This window comes from Sciurus vulgaris (assembly GCF_902686455.1).
Source record: "Sciurus vulgaris genome assembly, chromosome: 5".
NCBI classification, from domain to species: domain Eukaryota; kingdom Metazoa; phylum Chordata; class Mammalia; order Rodentia; family Sciuridae; genus Sciurus; species Sciurus vulgaris.
In genome coordinates, this window is record NC_136465.1 from 65829627 (window position 1) to 65850120 (window position 20494).

General features: G+C 43.0%; 2 long non-coding RNA genes across 2 annotated transcripts in view; one reads left to right on the forward strand and one right to left on the reverse strand.

The window, feature by feature from the left end:
* LOC306661355 overlaps window positions 1–13724 on the forward strand; it is a 30025-nt gene extending 16301 nt beyond the window's left edge. Inside the window, exon 3 of the long non-coding RNA XR_013763859.1 lies at window positions 13491–13724. This is a non-coding gene — a long non-coding RNA (uncharacterized lncRNA). The remainder of the gene's footprint in view (window positions 1–13490) is intronic.
* The window catches only part of LOC306661353, an 84427-nt gene that overhangs the window by 6714 nt on the left and 57219 nt on the right, over window positions 1–20494 (reverse strand). The window contains exon 2 of the long non-coding RNA XR_013763857.1: window positions 9229–9322. This is a non-coding gene — a long non-coding RNA (uncharacterized lncRNA). The remainder of the gene's footprint in view (window positions 1–9228; window positions 9323–20494) is intronic.

Here is a 20494-nt window from a genome sequence, read left to right on the forward strand (position 1 = left end):
AGGAATGGCTTGGGTCCTGATATTTCCTCAAGGGCACACCCCCAGTGACCTTACTTCCTCCCACTGGGCTTACCTCCTAAAGATTCTGCCACCTCCCAATAGCACCAGGGGGTGGGGCCAAGCCTTCAACACCTGGGTCTTTGGGGGATATTCAAGATCCAAAGTATAGCAGTGATAAATTTACTAAAAATCATTAAATTACACACTTGAAACACATGGATTATATATAAAATGCACCTTGGCAAAGATAAAAAAATAATTGTCTGAAAGGCTGTGGGTTTGTAATTACAACTAAAAAATTATTCCTAAGACTTTTCCAGGCCTGATTTTGGTTTTGTGGTGGGACTAAGCACACTGGAAGTTGAGAATTGACATCAGTTTATAAGGACTAGGGATGTAGGTCAGTGCTAGAGGGCTTTTGTAGCACTCATGAGGACCTGGGTTCAACACCCAGTAGTTGGGGGAAAGAGAAAGAGAGGGAGGGAGGGAGAGTAGAGCCTAGTGGTTAATATGTGGCAATATAGTCAACTGAGTTCAATTGCACCTTCCCCAATGACTAGCCATATAACTTTGGAAAAGTCTTATCTCTAAGTTGGTTGCCTTCTTGAGATTTGTTTTCCTCATCTCTACAATGGAAATGATAATAATAATACCTAGACTATTAAATGACATAATACAGGTAAAGCATCTGGCACAATTTAAGTCCTTAAGCTATATATATAGTTTGTTTTCTGGTGATGCAGATCAAACTCAAGGCCTTGCACATGCTAAACATAGACTCTACCACTGAGCAGTAACCCCTACCCCTAAAAAATATATTTATAATTAGGAGTTCTTGCCACAAAGCACACCTGGTCTAAACAGTTTCTCCTTGTCCTTCCTGGGAGATAGAGAATGTACCCAAGCTACTGCCATTGACTAAGGTGACTGACAATACTGTCAACTGCTGTTCTAGTGTTCTGTGGAAGGTGTTATGGTTTAGATGTGGTATCCCCCAAAAGACATGTAAGACAATGCAAAAAGATTTGGAAGAGAAATGGTTGGGTTACAGCATTAACCTGATCAGTTGATTGATCTCTGATGGGATTAACTGAGTGATAACTGGAGGCAGGTGGGGTGTGGCTGGAGGAACTGTTTCATTGTGGGTGTGGCTATGGGGTATATGTTTGTGTCAGGTGAGCGGCGTCTCTTTCTCTGCTTTCTGATTAACACGTGAGCTGTTTCCCTCCGCTACACTCTCCCGCCATGATGTTCAGCCTCACCTCGAACCATGAGAAATGGAGTTGGCCTACTATGGACTAAAACTCTGAAACCTTGAGCCCTCAAATAAACCTTTTCTCCTCTACAATTGTGCTGGTCAGGTGCTTTTAGTCACAGCAGTGAAAAATCTGACTAGAACAGAAGGCTTAGATACTATGCCCACCGATGGGAGAGCTCTCTTTTGTACTCGGGGCACACAGAACTGTAGAAATTTTCAACCCACACTTTCAGTGCAAACAGATTTAAAGTCAGGCACTAAGGCACACCCTTGTAATCCCAGCCACTTGGGAGGCGAAAGCAGGAGGATTCCAAGTTAAAAGCCAGCCTCAGCAACTTCGCAAGGACCTAGGTAACTTGTCTCAAAAAATAAAAAGGGCTGGTGACACAGCTAAGTGGTACCCAAAACCAAAAATACCAAAACAAATCAAAATAGATTTTAAAAGATTTGGGGCTTTCTAGAGCCTGAGTTGCTGTGTGTGTGCACTGAAGAAAAGAGCAAACCAAAGTAGTGGCTCTTGGGAAATTCTGAGAGGTCAATTAAGCATCCTTTATTAGAGGTTTTTTTTTTTGTTTTTTTTTTTCCCCCGCCCCACCCCCCTCCTTTATTTTGCAGGACTGAGGATGGATTGTAAGAGTTGCTAAGGCCCAATGCATACTGGATCAATACTTCTGATGAACCACTAGTGTCCTTTGAAAGTCACACACCAGAGACACTTGGGGAAGTTAAATGAGGATGCTGTGACCCAAAGTCTCACCCATGTGGTTAGTTTTTCTGTCAATCTCCACAGTGGTCAGAGTGTGGAACTGAGCTCAGCTTGCAGTCAGCTAAACCCTGGACTTTCTAGGCTCTGGAGAAGCTTCCATTCTTGTCCATTTGTTTGATTTTCTGCTATGATCTTCATTCCACCCCAACAAATATTACTTTTCTATTTTTGAGTTACTGGAATTGAATCCAGGGCTTTGCACATGCTAAGCAAGTGCTCTACCACTGAGCTATGTCCCCAGTCCCAAATATTGCTTTAAAAGGACCATGAGCCAGGCACAGTGGTGCACACAGATAATCTCAGCAATTCAGGAGGCTGAGACAGGAGATTCACAAGTTCAAGTCCAGCCTCAGCAACTTAGCCAGGCCCTAAGCAGTTTAGTGAGACCCTGTCTCAAAATAAAAAAAATAAAAAGAACTGGGGATGTGGCTCAGTGGGTAGAGTGCCTGTGGGTTCAATGTCCAGTACCAAAAAAAAAAAAAAAAAAAAAAAAAGAAGAAGAAGAAAAGAAAAGAAAGAAAGAAAGAAAAAAAAGACTATGAGGGCTGGGTGTGGTGGAGTGGTGGAGTACATCTATAATTCCAGGTATTTGGAAGGCTGAGGCAGGAGGATCATAAGTATGAGTCTAGCCTGGGCAACTTACTGAAAACCTGTTTCAAACTTTAAAAAATAATAATAATAAAATAAAAAGAGGGCTGGGAATTAGCTTAGGGGTAAAGCACCACAAAAACAAATAACTAAACAAATAAATAAAAGGACAACAAGACTCCCCAATTTTTTTTTGTTTGTTTTTTGATACTGTGATAGCACCCAGGGGTGCTCTATCACTGAGCTACACTTCAGCTTTAAGACAGTTTTTAAAGATATTCTCAACAGTTTACTTGAAAAGCAGTCACTCTGGTCATCACTAGGGCCCTAGTATCTTCTACAGGACTCAGGTGCACAGAGGGGATGAGGCCCCGCCTAGAGGAGTGCACAGCACCCCTGGGAAACCAAGGTGGGGGGTGCAGCATTCCCCAGCTTGCACTGCACGTGTAGCATGTGAACCAGCAGTAAAACTAGAGGAGCTTCTCACAGGGGCATAGGGGGGCTGAGAGGTACACAGAGGCTGGCTGCTCTCACAGGCCACTCTGGACCCCTGTTCTAAAAGAGACCCAGAAATGTAAGGGAGAGAGAGAAATGTACATCAGATCAAATCCTCTGTCCTAGTGCTCAGTTCTCATATCCTGTTTCTCTTGTTCTCGCCCTGTCCACATCCTGTCAAGTGATGCCCTGTACCTCAGTAAATAGCCATCCTACAGAAACAAGGGCATGCCTAGTGCAGCAACATGTTCACTTAATACCAGTAACTTGAGAGACTGAGTCAGGAGAATCATAAGTTCGAGGCCAGCCTCAGCAATTTAGTGAGACTCCAAGCTATTTAGCAAGACCCTGTCTCAAAGTAAAAAACAAAAAGGGCTGGGGATGTGGCTCAGTGTAAAGCATTCCTGGGTTTAAGCCCCAGTTTAAATAAAAAAAGGAACAAGAGCATTCCCCCCCCCCCCCCCCCCCGCCTTCTGTTCTGGGGATCAACCCAGGACCCCCTTGCAAGCTAGACAAGTGTTTTGCCACTGAGCTGCACTCATAACCCCACCAAGGTTATTCTTACCAGTAACTGAGAGCTCCTACAGGGTCAAGGGGTTTGGGTGAGGTGGGAACAGGGTGCAGGTGTGAGCTTACTGGCCCTCTTCTGTAGAAATGGCCCTGTCAGGGATGGCTGTCACCACGTGGTTCTCACCCACATTTTGCAGAAGGCGCGTGGAGAGGACTTTCAGTGTACTTTTAGGGTTAGGTGGTGGGTGGGACTGTGGTGAGCAGAGTGAGACCCACAGTTGTCTTGTGATGTTAGAAATTTGAAATGAAACTCGATCTTGAGTCGTCCATGTGATTCAGGCTTTCTGACTGGCTTTTACTGCATTGAACTGAAAATTCAGAGCCTGAACAATGGTTCCAACTAATGAATGCTTCACTCTAAGTGATTTAGCTGAGGTTGACCCACTGGCTCATTGATCTTCCTCATTCTAAATTCCAGCAGCAATTGAAGTCCCCACCACACGATTTAGAACTCAGTTATATATCGCCTGGTGCTGTTCTTCTTGTTTCATGAGAGCTTTTTTTGCCTCTGGACAAGAATTACAAGCTCCTTCAGGAACGGGATCAAGTATGTCTGATACTTCTTTAACCTCCAACACCACCACTCAATAAATATTTCTTGATTAGATCGGACAATATCTGCAATGCAGTGGGAGCCCTTGTCGCTCAGCTTTTATGACTTTGCCTTCCTAATACAGGGCACAGAGAGGTGCTCAATAAATGGTTGCATGAAGGAGTAATTTCTTTTTTTCTATTAACAAAAGACAGAACTTTCTGAAATTTTGCAGGGTGTGCTTAAGTTTAACTTGGTCTGCTGTTGGTAGTAAATCTCTACTAATGAATTAAATCTCTACTAATGCTCAAATTTCTTACAGTGTTATAGGCTGAATTATGCCCCCAAGACCGCCGCTACCCCCCTGGCCACCATATCTTGAAGCCCTAACGCCCAGTACCTTAAAATAAGACTGTATTTGGAGATAGGACTTCTAACAAAAGGATTAAATTAAAATGTGGACATAGGTGGACTGAATCCAATGTGACTTGTGTCCTTATAGGAACAGGAAATTTGGACGCATGCAGAGAAACAGGGTGCCCATGTATAGAAGAAAGGCCATCTGAAAGCCAAGGAGAAAAGCTTCAGGAGAAATCAAACCTGCTGACATCTTGATCTTGGACTCCTAACCTCCAGAACAGCAAGAAAAGAAATTTCTGTTGTTTCAGTCTGTGGTAGGCCTAGCAGACTAATACCGGTAGAGAAGTTGAGACCCCCAGAAGGAAGTATCTTCTGTCACAGGTTAAGTGCCTAAGCTTTCTGGAAATCCCCGCTGTCATGTGTCCACATGTGTGGGAGTTCCTAAAGGTGCACCACAGTCTAGCTGTGTCTTATAGTTTGGCAGGGGGTGCTTGAGTTTAACTTGGTTTGCTGGTTGTAATAAATCTCTGCTAGTGAATTGAGTTGGTGTTAGTATTTCTTACTCAGATAGTTTTATGGGCTGAATTGTGTTCCCCTCAAATTCATATCTTGAAACCCCAACACTCAGTACCTCAAAATATGATTGTCTTGGGATCGTTTCTTCTTGTGTTCCTTCAAAGCAATAAATGAATATATAAATAAATAAAAATAAAAAGGTTCTGTCTCCATCAAGAATTCTTCCTCTGGATTCTGGTCTCTCCATGTTCTTCCCAACTCTATCATACTTTTGTCCCCATATCAGCACAAGCACCACGTGAAATATGTCCTGCAACATTGCAAAAAAGTGCAAACTCAACTGTATTGGATTGTGTTGAGGTGATTCCCAGGAACATTCCCCCAGGGTTCAGTTCTCTTGGCACAGTTGGATAGCACCAGGAAGTCCCATCCAAGGATGTCTAATATAAGCTGTCATTGCCTTCATGGTTGGGCAGACCTGTCTGGTCATCTTGTGAGTAGAGGTAGGCAGAAGCCAAGCTCCTAGGTACCAGCCAAGAAGTTGTAGCTATGGGTAGGTAGGTGGAGATGTGAACCTGAACAATTCATGGGGAAAGAGCTGAGACATGAAAGGTCAGAGGACAGAAATAAAACAAATGAGTGCAGAGAAAGAGATATCCAACTCAGACTGTACCAAGTAGAAAGACCTCAGCCCAAGGGGCAGTGTGTTGGCAGGTGCTCCCTGCAATTTAAACCCTATACATATTTCTCACGTGTCTGTTAGATTTGGTCTTCCTTTTTCTCCTGGTTTCCTATTTTCCAACATCAGTTGTGTGTCACACTTCACCCACTTCTGCCCAACTATGTAGGCTCTTACCTGAGCACATAAACTCAGGTTTTAGAAAACATTTTGCAGTTAATAATTGCAGACACTTCTTGGTTTACTTAGGTTTTCCTTACTCGTATTCTGGATTTGTGTTTTCTAGTAGACCATTCACTGACGTGACATACTACAGCACCTTTTTTCTTTTTTCTTTTGGTAACAGGGATTGAGCCAGGGGTGCTTAACCACTGAGCTGTATGCCCAGCCCTTTTTATTTTTTGTTTTGAGATAGGATCTTGCTAAGTTGCTTAGGGTCTCACTCACTGAGTTACTGAGACTGGTTTTAAACTTGTTATTCTCCTGCCTCCGCCTCGTGAGCTGCTGGGCTTATAGGCATATATAACCATGCCTAGCATACAACAGCACTTTTGAGGATGGTATGGACTGTCAGGTCACCTGGTACCCATCCTGGTGTGACCTCCTTGGTGTGTTATCTAGAGCTGTGCCCATTAGTGTGGAATGATAGAAGACCCTCTGTGAAAGGGCAGCCTGTCACTTCCTTTCATTACCCACCATGTGTGTCTAACCTAGCTGGGCACACTTTTACGGTCTTTGTATTTCTCTGACACTGAAGTTTCTTCGATTACCATAAGCCCTTGAGATTTGATGACCATTTGGAGACTGGCCAGGACAAATCTCAGACTCTCCCAAACTTCAGAAATGCCTCTACCCTCCACCTCCACCAGCCCTATCACTCATCCTAGGAATATGGTATTATTCTTCCACGTTAGTCAGTTGTCCATTGCTCAGACAAAATACCTGACAAAATCAATTTAAAAGGAGAAAAGGCTTGCCAGCGGTGGTGGCGCATGCCTATAATCCCAGCCACTCAGGAAGCTGAGGCAACAAAACTGCATGTTTGAGGCCAGCTTCTGCAACTCAGCAAGACTGTCCCAAAATTAAAGGCCCTGTCTCTCAGTGGTAGAGCGTCCTGGGGAAGGAGTGAGGGGAGGGGAAAGGTTTATTTTAGCTCACAGTTTCAGAGGTTTTAGTTCATGAGTATTTGGCCCTGTCTCTCTCTGTACATCATGGCAGAAGCACAGGTTTGAGGAAACCTCTTTACCTCTTTATGGTAGCTAGGAAGCAAAAGAGAGAGACAGGGGCTTATGTCCTCACACACCCTCGAAGGCTCAATGACCTAACTTTCTACCACTAGGCCCTACCTCCTAAAGGTTCCACCACCTCCCAATAGTGCCATAAGCTAGGGCCCAAGTATTTAGCACATGCACTTTTGGGGGACATTTAAGATCCAAACCATAGCAACAACCTAAAGGGGGATACTGGTTCTTAGACTTGAATATACATCAGAATCACCTGGGGAACTCATTAAAGAACAGATCTGGGCTCCATCCTGGAGTTTGAGTCAGTAGGTCTGGGAAGAATCTGATATGTTGCCTTTTTTGCCTTTCTCTTTCCTTCTTTCTTTCTTTCTTTCTTTCTTTCTTTCTTTCTTTCTTTCTTCTTCTTCTTCTTCCTCCTCCTCCTCCTCCTCCTCCTCCTCCTCCTCCTCCTCCTCCTCCTCCTCCTCCTCCTCTTCTTCTTCTTCTTCTTCTTCTTCTTTTTTTTTTCTTTTCTGTGCTAGGGACTGAACCCAAGACCTCCTGCATGGGCAGGAGCTGCCAAAACAGAATCAACAGTGGATCTTTGAGGCCTGGCACAGTGGCACACGCCTATAATCCCAGTGTCTTGGAAGACTGAGACTGAAAAATTGCAAGTTCAAGTCCAGCCTGGGAAATTCAGCAAGATCTTGTCTCAAAACAAAACGAAAAACACCTAAATGCTATGACATAAACAAAAGCGGGCCTTTGGGCCTACTTTGCTCTGAAATGTAAATAAGCTTGGGCTCACTCATTCACAGGCCTCTTCTGGACTTTTGTTCTAAATTTTCTTCAAGTTTCTAATACCTCTGTGAAGAAATAAAAATGACATAAAAGGGACTGGGGATGTGGCTGAGTGGAAGAGCACATGCTTAGCATCCATGAGGTCCTGGGTTCCATGCCCAGCACCAAAAACAAATAAACCAACAACAACAACAACAACAACAACAACAACAAAAAACGGCAATGAAGTTAGAAGCCATGGTTTATACATGTAATCCCAGCTACTCAGGAGACTGAGGCACATGATCACAAGCGTGAGGCCAGCCTGAACAACGTGGCAAGACTCTGTCTCAAAATAGAATTGAGAAAAGTTGGGCATGTAGCTTAGTGGTAGAATGCTTGCTTAGCATGTGCAAGGCCCTGGGTTCCAACCCTAGCACCATAAAACAAAACAAAGCAAAACAAAAGATGTTGGCAGAACTTAATTTCTGATTGGAGGTTATGGGAAATAGTTGGCTTCTAAGCTCTTTCAGGTTGTTGGCTGAAGTCAATTTCTTGTGGTTGTAGGACCCAGACTCCGTTTCCTTGCATTGTCAGCTGGAGGTGGCCTCTGTTCCTAGAGGGTGACTGCTTTCTTTTTATAGTTTTCCATGTGACCAAACCAGCCACAGCAGGTTGAGTCCCCTGCATCATTTTTGTTTGCTTTTGTTTTTGGTACTGGGGGTTGAACCCAGATATGCCTTCCACTGAGCTATATCCCTAGTCCCTTGAGTTGAGGGGATTCCAGGTATGCATCACCATGCCCATCTTTACTTATCTTTATAAAGCACAGTCCTCCATAAATGGGTATCATAATTTACTTAACCAGTTTCTTATTAATGGGTCGTTGGTCTGTTTCCAATATTCTGCTACACAATCAATTGCTGCCAGTGACTAACTTCATACATATGTCATTCATTTCCTGAGTGTAACAACTGATTTTTTTTTTTTTACTTTAACATCTCTCAGGCTAAAGTCAAGTTGGCCTGGGGATAGTTTCTTACAGGTATCTTGCTTGTCCATGGGTTGTTTGATGTCCTAGGAAATGAAGACTTTTTTTTTTTTTGAATATGCGAATCTGCAATATTGCTGTTCCTGAAGATAGTCTTACTGCTCCATAAACTGTCTCATGGGCTAGTGACTATGCTGAGTGCAAACTGGCCACCCTGCTGTACACCTGCAGAGGATGCAATTAACCTCAAGTCAGGTTTTGCCACCAGAAAATTTAAGGTGCAGCCCTGCCCTTACTCTGAGAAGATATTTCTATATTAGGTCCTCAATTATTATTCCTTTTTGATCCATCTCCCCCTCACCCTTTTCCTTTCTTGCAATTCTGGGTATAGAACCCTTGCATATGCTATGCAAGTACTCTACCACTGAGGGACACCCCCAAATCCTTCCGGTTGATCTTAATGCACTTACCCAAGGAGGTCATTTGCTTTACCCTTTTGGAGGTCTCTGGCTTCCTGGCCAATCCCTCCTGCTCTTATATTTTCTCTGAGTTTTCTTCAGTTGACTGGAAAGGATTCATAAGCAGGATTTTTTTTTTTTTTTTAATACCGAGAATTAAACCCAGGGTGCGGTACTACTGAGCTATATACCCAGCGCCCCCTACCCGCTATTTAACTTTGAGATGGGAACTCTCTAAATTGCTGAGGTTGGCCTTGAATTAGCAATCCTCCTGCCTCAGCCTTCCAAATTGCTGGAATTACAGGCATGGGCCACCACCATGCTGGAAAAGAGATTTTTTTTTTTTTTTTTTTTTTTTTTTTTTTAAGCTGTTGATAGACATTTATTTTATTTTATTCATTTATTTATATGTGGTGCTGAGAATCGAACTCAGTGCCTCACACATGCTAGGTAAGTGCTCTACCACTAAGCCACAATCCCAGCCCACAAAGGTATTCTTTTGTGTGAGTGTATTACTGGGGATTGAACACATGGGGATTGTATCCCCAAGCTACATCCTCAGTCTTTAAAAAAAATTTTTTTTTAAGTTTTGAGATAGGGTCTCACTAAATTCCTCAAGCTGACCTCGAATTTGTGATCTACCTGTCTCAGTATCCTGAGTCACTAAGATTAAAGGCATGCACCACCATGCCTGGCCCATTAACCCTTTTTTTTAAAATTTTGAAACAGGGTGTTGCTAAATTGCTGGGGATTGAACCCAGGGGCTTGTGCGTGGGAGGCAGGCACTCTACCAGCTGAGCTGTATCCCCATTCAAATGATTAGATTCTTTAAGTTAATTTCTTAACCCAAAACTGAGTTCAATCTAGAGCAGGGTGGGCCTCTCAAGGTACAGCAATGAGTGTGTCTTCTAAAGGCAATTTCTTGCCTGGTCTTTTTTTTTTTTTTCCAACTTTTATTTAGAAAAACAAATGCATGTCCCAGTGTCCCCCACACCCTCCTCTACCCCAGCCATACTTTAATTAATTTAGAGACAAGAGTTGAAGGAAGGATCTGGAGGGGAGAATTGAGCCAGTGGTGGGAGGAGGCAGAAAAGTCCACCATAGCCACCTAAGTGCCTGCTTCTTATCTTTTTCTTGGCTGCCAACTTCTTATTGTGCTGGTTGGCATGCTTCTTGGCCATGGGACTGTCAGCCCCTCCTGGGCCTCTGGTACACAGGGTCAGTGGAGGAGGCTGCAGCTTCACTGGCCAGGGCCTGGCTGGCCTCAGCCCACCAACTGCTGGGCCACCTGTGCCACTGTGTATCTCTGTGAGTAGGCAGTCCCACAGCGGACTCCTCATAGTTCTCCAAGGGCGGGTGGCCTCTCTCTTCATTAAGTGCAGACTCAGGGTTAGGGTGGATCAGCAAGCACTTGATGATCAGCAGCAAATGTCAGATGCCCAGTTCAACCGTCCAGTCCCTCTTGAGCACATTGATATAGATCTCATCATTGCCATGCCTGGTCTTGGCTGCCTAGGTGACCTGAGTTTCTCTTCTGCCCTAGTCTTGCTTATCTTTGGGGACTGGATGCCTTTAGGTACGACATTCCTCTTCAGATAGGTTAGCTGAAACCAGTTAGGTCTAAAATGACTGTCAGCCATGCATGCTGCCCACTTGGAATCTTAGCAACTGGGGAGGCTGATGCAGGAGGATTCCAAATTTGAAGCCAGCCTGGGAAACTTAGAGAGAACCTGTCTCAAAAAACAGAAAGGGTTGGGATGTTGGGATATAGCTCAGTGGTAAAGCACCTCTGCATTCAATACCTGGTATGAAAAAATAAAGAAATAAAAAGCCCATCATCACCACTGCAAATAATTTCCCTATGGGAAGCACATTTGGTATCAGACAGTCTGCCATCTTCTGTACCTGGGAGGACAAGACTGTTCCCTAAACCAGGTTCAGAGTTAAAACCAGACTGAGAAATAATGGCAGGGCCTGGAACTCTGGGAAGATAGTGGCCAAGTAGTAAGATGGATGCAAATCTATAGTAAATTCACTGGCATTGGCCGAGGTTGTAACTCAGTGGTAGAGCACTTGCCTCACATGTGAGGCACTGAGTTCGATCCCTAGCACCATATAAATAAATAAAATAAAGGTATTGTGTCCATCTACAACTTAAAAAAAAAAAAAAAAAATCCACTGGCATGAATTTCCTTGTATTCTCCAAGTGCACTGGATAGGACAGGGCTTTTAAATGGAAAGTAATATGAATCACTACCTCTTGCTTGGCACCACATTATTCATTTGTTTGTTTGTTTCATGGTACTGGGGGCTGGACCCAGGGCCTAGCACTTGCTGGGCAAGTACTTTAAAACTGCACTACATCACCAGCCTTTTCTTAAATTTTTGAGACAGGATCTCACTAAGTCCCCCAGGTTGGTCTCAAACTTTCCACCCTCCTGTCTCAGCCTCCTGGGTAGACTTCAAGCTTGTACCATGTGTCCAGACTCTTTTTTTTTTTTTTTTTTTTTTGGTACTGGGGATTGAAATCCGGGGTGTTCTAACAATGAGCCCTTTTGGTTTTTTATTTTGAGCCTCCCAAGTTGCTAGGATTATAGGTATGCGCTATAAAGCACCTAGCATTTTTTTTCTTTAATGTGTTTCTGGAATTGGAATCCAGGGACTCACACAAGCAAGCAAGTGCTCTACACAGAGCAACACCCCCAACCCCAACATTACATATTTTTTTCTCTCTTTCCTTTGTTACCCTTTCTTTCAGTTCCTTAACTTTCTACCTCAGGACCTTTGCACATACTTCCCCTTGGCCTGCAATGCTTTTCCTCTCTTTGGCTAATTTCTATCCATCCTTTAGATCTCATTTGAGCATTACTTCTTGTGCGAAACTGTACTGCTCTGGGTTGGATCCCCCTCCTATGTGGTTCATGTCCTTTTATATCCTAAATGTAATTATATTCATGTAATTAATTAATTATCCAGATTCTGTCTCTCTGTGTAGACTATAAACTTCATGAGGGCAAGAACCATAACCCTAGTATACTTTACTTTGCTTGGCATATAGCAGGATCTCAAGTATTTGGTGAACAAATGACAGAGGCAAAGAATCAATCATTTCTTCAACAGTTATGCTCAAAAATTGCTGGAGATAAAAAAACAAAATTCAGGGGCTGGGAGTGTAACTCAGTGATAGAGTGCTCACCTCTAATAATAAAATTCAACATAATCCTTTTGATCAGGAAATCTACCCTTGGGCACACTCTTGGACCTGAAATACTGAGTTCCTGTCTTATGTTTGTCCCAGATACCCTTGGTCTTCTGGTAGAAAAAAAAAATCCTCTTTTGTCACCCTTAGATACTGACCCCAGGAATGGTGTTCTTTTTCTACATGTTGCCTTTGCCTGAAAACTTTTCTTATCAGCTCTCCTGGGTTCTTGCATTCCCTCTTGCATTCCCTTTTGGTCTTCTCCTCTGCTCTAGGTTTTTTTTTTTTTTTTTTTTTTTTTGTGGTGCTGGGGATTGAACCTAGGGCTTTATGGATGTGAGGCGAGCACTCTACCAGCTGAGCTATATCCCTATCCCCAGTTTTCTTGTTTTTGTTTTTGTTTTTCCAACAGTCAGTGCTCTGGAGCTCACCCAGGTGGCCCCCTTCCCTCCAGTCTTGGTCACCCTGACAATAACTGCATTTAAAGACTCATTATATCATTTGCATGTAAAAGGTAATCCTTTCAGCTTAGGAGCAAGCAATTCACTTCTTGTATTACAACTTTAAAATTATTTAAGACCCCTGAATTTGCATTTTAACAGAGACCTGCCAGGTTCCACATTTGAGGGGTGGAGTCATCCCAAATTGTGACATTTTTGCATTAGGAGTGAAGAAAAGTCACCTAGGAGATTGTTCTGGCACACCTATGAAACATTGTAGATGCAAATGAATGTTCTATGTTGGTTGGGGAGAGTGGGTACATAAGCTCTTACAGTCCCAAGGCCTGATCTTGAGCCTTTCAGGGCAGACTCTAACCTAGCCCTTGGCCTGATGGAGAGTCTGGGAAATATCCTTGCTGGTCTTGACAAGTAGGTCATAAATATGGAGGTGTCTTCCAAACCCTGTTTCCCTCCTCCACCCATTCACTTCCTTCACAGTGGCCAGCTCTTGAACTTTTGCTGATTCGTAGGGTACACCTGGAATATCACTGTCTTCAGGCTGATTTTTCCATAGACCTTAGTTTCTCCCTATAAAATGGGGCCACAGGCCTCCCCAGAACCTGTTCTCTTCACAGGAGGAGCTGAATGCACATGCATGCCAGCCTTGGGAGAGGGAAGGACAGAAAGCCTGTGTCACAGAGGATAGTTGTTCACTCCATGCATCAAGGTCAAACTGTGCATCCTGCAGCAGCTTTCGTGATCCTTCGGTGAGCAGAGGAACCAAACGTCACCTCCTAAAGTGCAGTTCCAAGCTGGACACACAGGATGGAGACTCCTGATGGCTGGTGGTGAAGCGAAAGGCTTCCAGGATATGGATAAGAAAACCTGCTATGATAGAAGGAGGAAGAGGAGCAAGAGGGAAAGGTGAGAGAGAGGTGTCCCTCCCATTCTCCTTCCTGTCATTTCCTCCTAAGTCTCCTTCTTCATTCTTCTGCATTGCTGCTCAGGCTCACCTCCTTGATGAAGTCCTCACCAACTTCCCTTCCTGGCTCCTAAGGAATGTGTTTTTTAAATATGTGTAGATAATGCCATCTATTGTTTTTAGCATTTTCATGATGTGGCCTTTCTCCTGAAATGCAGTGGTTTCAACTTCAGCTGCAAATAAGAATCACTAGGGAAGCTTTACAAAAAAAAAAAAAAAAAAAAAAAAAACAAAACCGTCTTGGCTTGTGGCTCAGTGGTAGAGCACTTGCCTACCACTGGGTAGTGTGAGGCACTGGGTTCGATCCTCAGCACAGCATAAAAATAAAAAAATAAAGGCATTGTGTCTATCTACAACTAAATCTTTGGAGGGTAAAACAGGAGGATTGCAAGTTTGAGACCAGCCTGGGCAATTTAGCAAGACTCTGTCTCAAAATAAAAATAAATAAGGTGGGCTGGACATGGTGGTGCAAGCCTGTAATCCTAACTGCTCAGGAGGTTGAGCCAGGAGGATGGTGAGTTCAAAGCCAGCCTCAGCAACTTAGTGAGGCCCTAAGCAACTCAGTGAGACCCTATCTCTAAATAAAATACAAAAAGGTGACTGGGGATGTGGCTCAGTGGTTAAGTGCCCCTGGCTCAATCTCTGATCTGAAAAAAAAAAAAAAAAAAAAAAAAAGGAAATAAAGATAAAACAAGATAAATAAATAAGGTCTGGGAATATAGCTCAGTGGCAGAGTGCTTGCATGAGCGAGGTCCTGGGTTCAATTCTCAGTACTACAAAAAAAATTTAAAAGTTAAAAAAAAAAAAAAAAAATCCCAGAATCCAAACCTTAAGCCCAAGGCATCTGATTTAAGTCCAAAGTGAGGCTCTCATCTGTGGCTGGTGTATTTCCCAGGAAATACTCAGGTAAAATCAAGGTTGAGAACCTTAAGGCAGGACATTGCCCAAGAGTTTCAGAGGATTTAAGACTATGTGGGGCAGGTGTGGTAGTGCACACCAGTAATTCCAGCTACTCAGAAGCTACTGAGATAGGAGGCTCTCAAGTTTGAGGTCAGCCTTGGCAATTTAGTTGGTGGGGATATAGCTCAGTCTCAGTGATAGAGAAACCCCTATACACCACTCCCTTTAATCCCCCAGCCAAAAAAAAAAAAAAGGACTATGGATTGGAGGGTGGATCAAAAGGTACTTTGAAAAGTAGGTGTCTGAGGCCTAAGAAGGTCACCTGGACAGTGGCGGGGGAAGGGAACATAGAAGTGTTCAGTGGGAAGGTGGTGGAGGTGATGCGTGGTGGGAGTTCCCAGTTGCTCAGTCTTTGGAGCAGCAGGCAGACACTTCTGAGAAGGGTACGTGATACAAACACGGCCACCTAGGCCCTGGCCCAAGAGTGTTCCTGGTGAAGGAGGTTGTGGTCCCTCACAGTCCATGCTATAGAACCCCCTCTTCCTCTCTGAATGATGCTTTCTGAGGCTGGGGGTGGGGGGGGGGGGGTAACTCAGTGAGATACACTTGCCTAGCATTTGCAAGGTTCTGGGTTCCATCCCCAGCACCAAAAATCAAAAAATCCTTACTGTGTTTTAATTTGTTAATTAATTTAATTTTGCAGTAATAGGGATTGAACTCAGGGTTGCTCCACTGCTGAGCTACATCCCAGCTCTTTTTCTTTGAGTCAGAGACTCTCTAAATTGCCCAGGCTGGCCTTGAATTTAAGATCCTTCTGCCTCAGTCTCCCAAGTTGCTGGGATTAAAGGCATGCACCACCATGCCTGGCCTTCCTGTGCTGTATTTATTTTTCACATACTATTTATTCTTTTCTTTTCCTGGGAGGATTTAACTTAAGCAAAGGGCAGATTTAGTTTGGTGGTCCTTGATAAACCATCTACTATGCAACCTGAATCCAGGTTATTAACTTCTCTGAGCTTAGGTTCCTCAACTGTCAAATGGGGATCAACCTCCTGCCCACCTGGTAGGGCAACAGTGAAGAGTACAGGAGACAATTTGTGTCATGTGTCAAGTCCATCTTAAAGGCTCCCTGGATTACAGCTATTCCTATTGTTTTTACCTGGTGTCATGACTGGGTAGTTGCAGAACTGATCCTTGAGGTCTTGCTTTCCACATCTTACACAATAGGGACAATAATAGGTCTTCGCAAAGTTGGAAGGACTTAGAAGGTAAAGGGCAGAGCACAAAAGAGGCAGTCAAGAAGCACTGGCTCCTCCACTCCCCTTCCTCCCCTTATCTCCCAGTCATTTCTCCCCAGGACTCTCTCTCTCTTTCTCTCTCTCTTCCCACCGCCCCCTCCCTGCTCAGCCTCCCTCCTTGATCTTCCTGAATAGTCATTGATTTGAAGGCTCTGGATGGAGCTTTTTGGTTTAAAGCAGAGTTAGAGAGATGTAGAACAGAGATAAGAAAATGCACTTTAGGGATAAAGCACCTGCTTAAATCAGAGGAACAAAGACCTGGTAAAGAACTGTTCTGAATCCCCTGTCTAGAGGCTCCATCAGTGGCAGGAACAGAAGCCTGAAAGAGGAAAGGGAACTATGTAGCTTCCTTCATCCTCTCATTCATCTGCAGAACAAATACTGATCTCATAAAGTGTCACTCTTGGTTGTTTGGTGGAGATAGGTTCTGCCATCAAAGAAACTACATGTTAGGGGTAGAAATAGGGTACCTGGATCATTTCAGGACAGCATGCCATGTGCTAAAAGAGGGGGCTTGGGTGGGTAGCTGAGTGGTGGCTGAGTGCCTAGCATACGTCATGCCTGGGTTCTATCCCCAGCTCCTCAACAACACCACAGCTAATGTCAGACCAGGAAGTTCTACTGTTGCCCTGTTTTTAACAGATGGTAGTGACCCCCCTCCCCACCTCCTCCTCAACAAAGGCCACAGACACCTAGAGGCCATTTTTTTTGTCTTTGGATTCAAAATCGACTTTGAAGACTATGGACACAAGTGTTAGCATGACTGGTGCTGAATCCCTGGCTTAGTCTGGCTGGAATAAGGAAAAAGCCTTCTCTTAGCTAAGCATGGTGGTACAAACCTGTACTCACAGCTACTCAGGAGGCTGAGGCAGGAGGATCACAAGTTCAAAGTCAGCTTTAGCAACTTAGACCTTTTCTAAAATAAAAAATGAAATAAAAAAGGACTGGAGTTGTAGCTCAGTGGTAGAGCACCTGCCTAGCATGCGCAAGGCCCTGGGTTCCATTCCCAGTACTGGGTAAAAAAAGTCAGTATTGAATTTGAGATCTCAAACTTTGCTTCCAACAAAAAAGGACAATAAAAACAAACATTTATTGAGCATCTACTGTATGCCAACACTGTGTAAGGTACTGGGAATTCAGCAGGGAACAAAGATAACAAGGAAAGCAGTAGAATATAGCTGTGGGTGGCATGGCCCCCAAAGACTGTCTCCCTGAGTTAAAATATGTCACCTAAGTTATTGAGGGCATGCTTAGCAGGCACAATACCCTGGGTTCAATCTGGCATTCCCCACCAACCAAAATTTTTACTTAATTGGAGGCTGCACTTCTGCATCTGTTAAATAGTAGGATCACTTATGTTACAGAGTTGTTCAGAGGACTATATAAAATAATATTCAGAAAGCTTTTTTTTTTTTTTTTTTTTTCAGTACCAGGGATTGAACTCAGGGATGCTTAACCACTGAGCTACATCCCCAGCCCTTTTTTGTATTTTATTTAGAGACAGGGTCTCACACTTAGTTGCTAAGTTTCTGAGGCTGGCTTTGAACTCATGATCCTCCAGGCCATTGGGATTATAGGTGTGCACCATCAGAAAGCTTTTGAGCATAGCTCCTAGCACATAGTAAATTCCCAATAAATGTGATCAAATTTTTTTGTTTGTTTGTTTTTGTTTTTGTTTTTGTACTGGGGATTGAACCTAGGGATGCTTTATCACTGAGCTACATCTCCAACCTTTTTTATTTTAAATTTTGAAACAGGGTCTCACTAAGTTGCTTAGGGCCTTGCCAAATTGCTGAGGTTGTCTTCAAAACTTGCCATCTTCCTGCCTCAGACACCCCTGTCACAGGAAATTCAGGCTTGTGTCACCACACCTAGCTAGTGAACAATTTTGAACAATATTTAGTGAATGTTGCACTTTAATGGGGAAACTAGATATTGAGCAGAAATTTTTTCTTCCTTCCTTCCTACTTTCCTTCCCTTCTTCCCTCTTCTGTCTTTCTTTTTAGATGGGGTCTCACTATGTTGTCCAGTCTGGTCTCAAACTCCTGGGCTTAAGCGATCCTCCTGCCTCAGCCCCCCAACTGCTGAGATACATAGTCGTGTGCCACTGTGCTCATAAACAAATAATTTCAGGAATGATAGTAGTTGCATCCCTTAGTCTTCCTTTTCAGAGTTTGACTCAGAATGATGAAGCAATTTCTCTGCAGACACTCTGTACTTCTTGGTTCGTGATGGTCTGTTGAGCTCTGCTGGGGTGTAACGCCTGTGGTTTGTGTATGACACTATTCATTTCTCCATTCTGCTCAGAGGTCACTTTACTGGTAAACATAACTGCCTGAAAAACAGGAAGAAGGCACTCCAACTGTTCACACCATGGTGGAGAGACAGAGCACCACCGCTCAATCCCTGCCCATCAGCCTTCATGGCAACCATTCTGGGCTCTGTAGACGTAGCAATTTTAAGGCCTTAGCTGAATGTTCTACTATCTCCCTCTAGGTCCCCAACAACTATTTACGTCGCTATACTTGATTTTTTTTTCCTTTTTTTTTTTTCAGAGTAGGAGATGGACCCAGGGCCTTGTGCATGCTAGGTAAGTGCTCTACCATTTAGCTGCACACTGACCCCCATTGACTCCCCCCACCTCTCAATTTAGGCATTAGCTGCTGGCCTCCCAGTATGGAAGATGAAGATTTAGCTCTCTCTCAGCTCTCTCTCCTACCCTTGATCACCACACACATGTTATTTGTCCCTCCATCATCCCAATATTTATATCTTCATTTTCTTAACTCTATATTCAGTGTTTATATTAGAAGGCAGAGCTGTGTAGTTTATTACACCTTTTTCTTTTCTGCACACCTTGTATTCATGGAATTAATCATTATACATAAATACATATATTACTTTTTCTTATATATTTTTATATAAAATTATATATTAGTTTTTCTTTCTTTTCTTTCTTTCTTTTTCTTTTTTTTTTTTTTGTTTTTGTTTTTTGTTTGTGGTTCTGGGAGTGGAACCTATGGCTTCATATATTCTAAGAAAGAGCTCTGACATTGAGCCACATCCCAGCACCTGATATAATTGGTTTTCATCCATTGTGCTGAATTCTTCAAATGGCCTTGCAACCTGGACCTCATGTGTTTTGGTTCTAAGATATTTTCTTGAAGTATTTCTTTGATGATTTTCTCCACTCTGTTTTCTCTTTCTGGAACATGGAATTTTCATATATTGAATTTTTTAAAATCATCCTAAAAGATCTTTTCTTTAATTTTTGTTGTTGTTGTTGTTTTGTTCTAGTTTCTGGAAAGCATCTTTATATCTTTCAACTGTTTTTTTGTCTGTTGTTTTCAGTGCTAAGGATGGAACCCAGACCCTCATGCATGCTAGGCAAGCACTGTACCATTGGAACTATACCGAAGTCCTCATCTAGCACTTACATTCCAAATTGTTCTTGCTATTTTCTCCTTTCCTGTGCCCTTCATCACTGTGGATATATACTTTAAAAAATAAAACAAGGGACTGAGGTTGTAGCTCAGTGGTAAAGTGCTTGCCTAGCATGTGTGAGGTAATAGGTTGGATCCTCAGCACCACATAAAAACTAAATAAATGAAATAAAGGTTACTGTGTCCATCTACAACTAAAAGTATTTAAAAAAAAAAAAAACAAACTTATTTTAACCAGGCACAGTGGCATATGCCTATAATTCTAGCAAGTCAGGAGGCTGAGGCAGGAGGATTACAAGCTTAAGGCCAGCCTAAGCAACTTAATAAGATGCTGTCTGAGAATCTTAAAAATAAAATAAAAAGGGTTGGGAATATTGCTCAGCAGTAGAATGCCCGTAAGTTTGATCCCCAATACTAGAAATATAAATGAATGAATGAATGAATGGATGAATAAAAATAAAAAATTTATTTTAGTGTCGGTTTTGGAGAGAAACTAAGCTTAATTTATGGGTTCATCTGCCATTCTTCTTCTTTTTCGTTTTCTTTTTTTTTTTTTTTCAGTACTGGGAACGGAACACAGGGGTGCTCTTCCACTGAGGTACATCTCCAGTCCTTTTTACTTTTTACTTTGAGAGAGGGTCTCACTAAATTGCTGAGGTTGGCCTTGAACTTGTGATCTTCCTGCTTCAGCCTCCCGAGTTGCAAGGATTCCAGGCATGTGCCACCATGGCCCAGCTTCATTTGCCATCTTTAACTACAAATCAGTCCATCCATCTGTCACTATGTCCTGTTTCATAGCGCAATTAAAGGTGCTCCCATTTAAAATCCATAGACTACTACTTTATACACAGTTCTTACAAGTTTGGTTATCCCACTCCTTGGTCCCTTGACAATAAGCAACACATTAGAGGGGGAGGATTGCTGGAGGAGAGTCCCCCAAAGTAGCAAGTTAACTGCTTGGGAAGGTATGAAAAAATCAGAGAACAGGTCTATACAAGCAGAGCAATATACAGCTA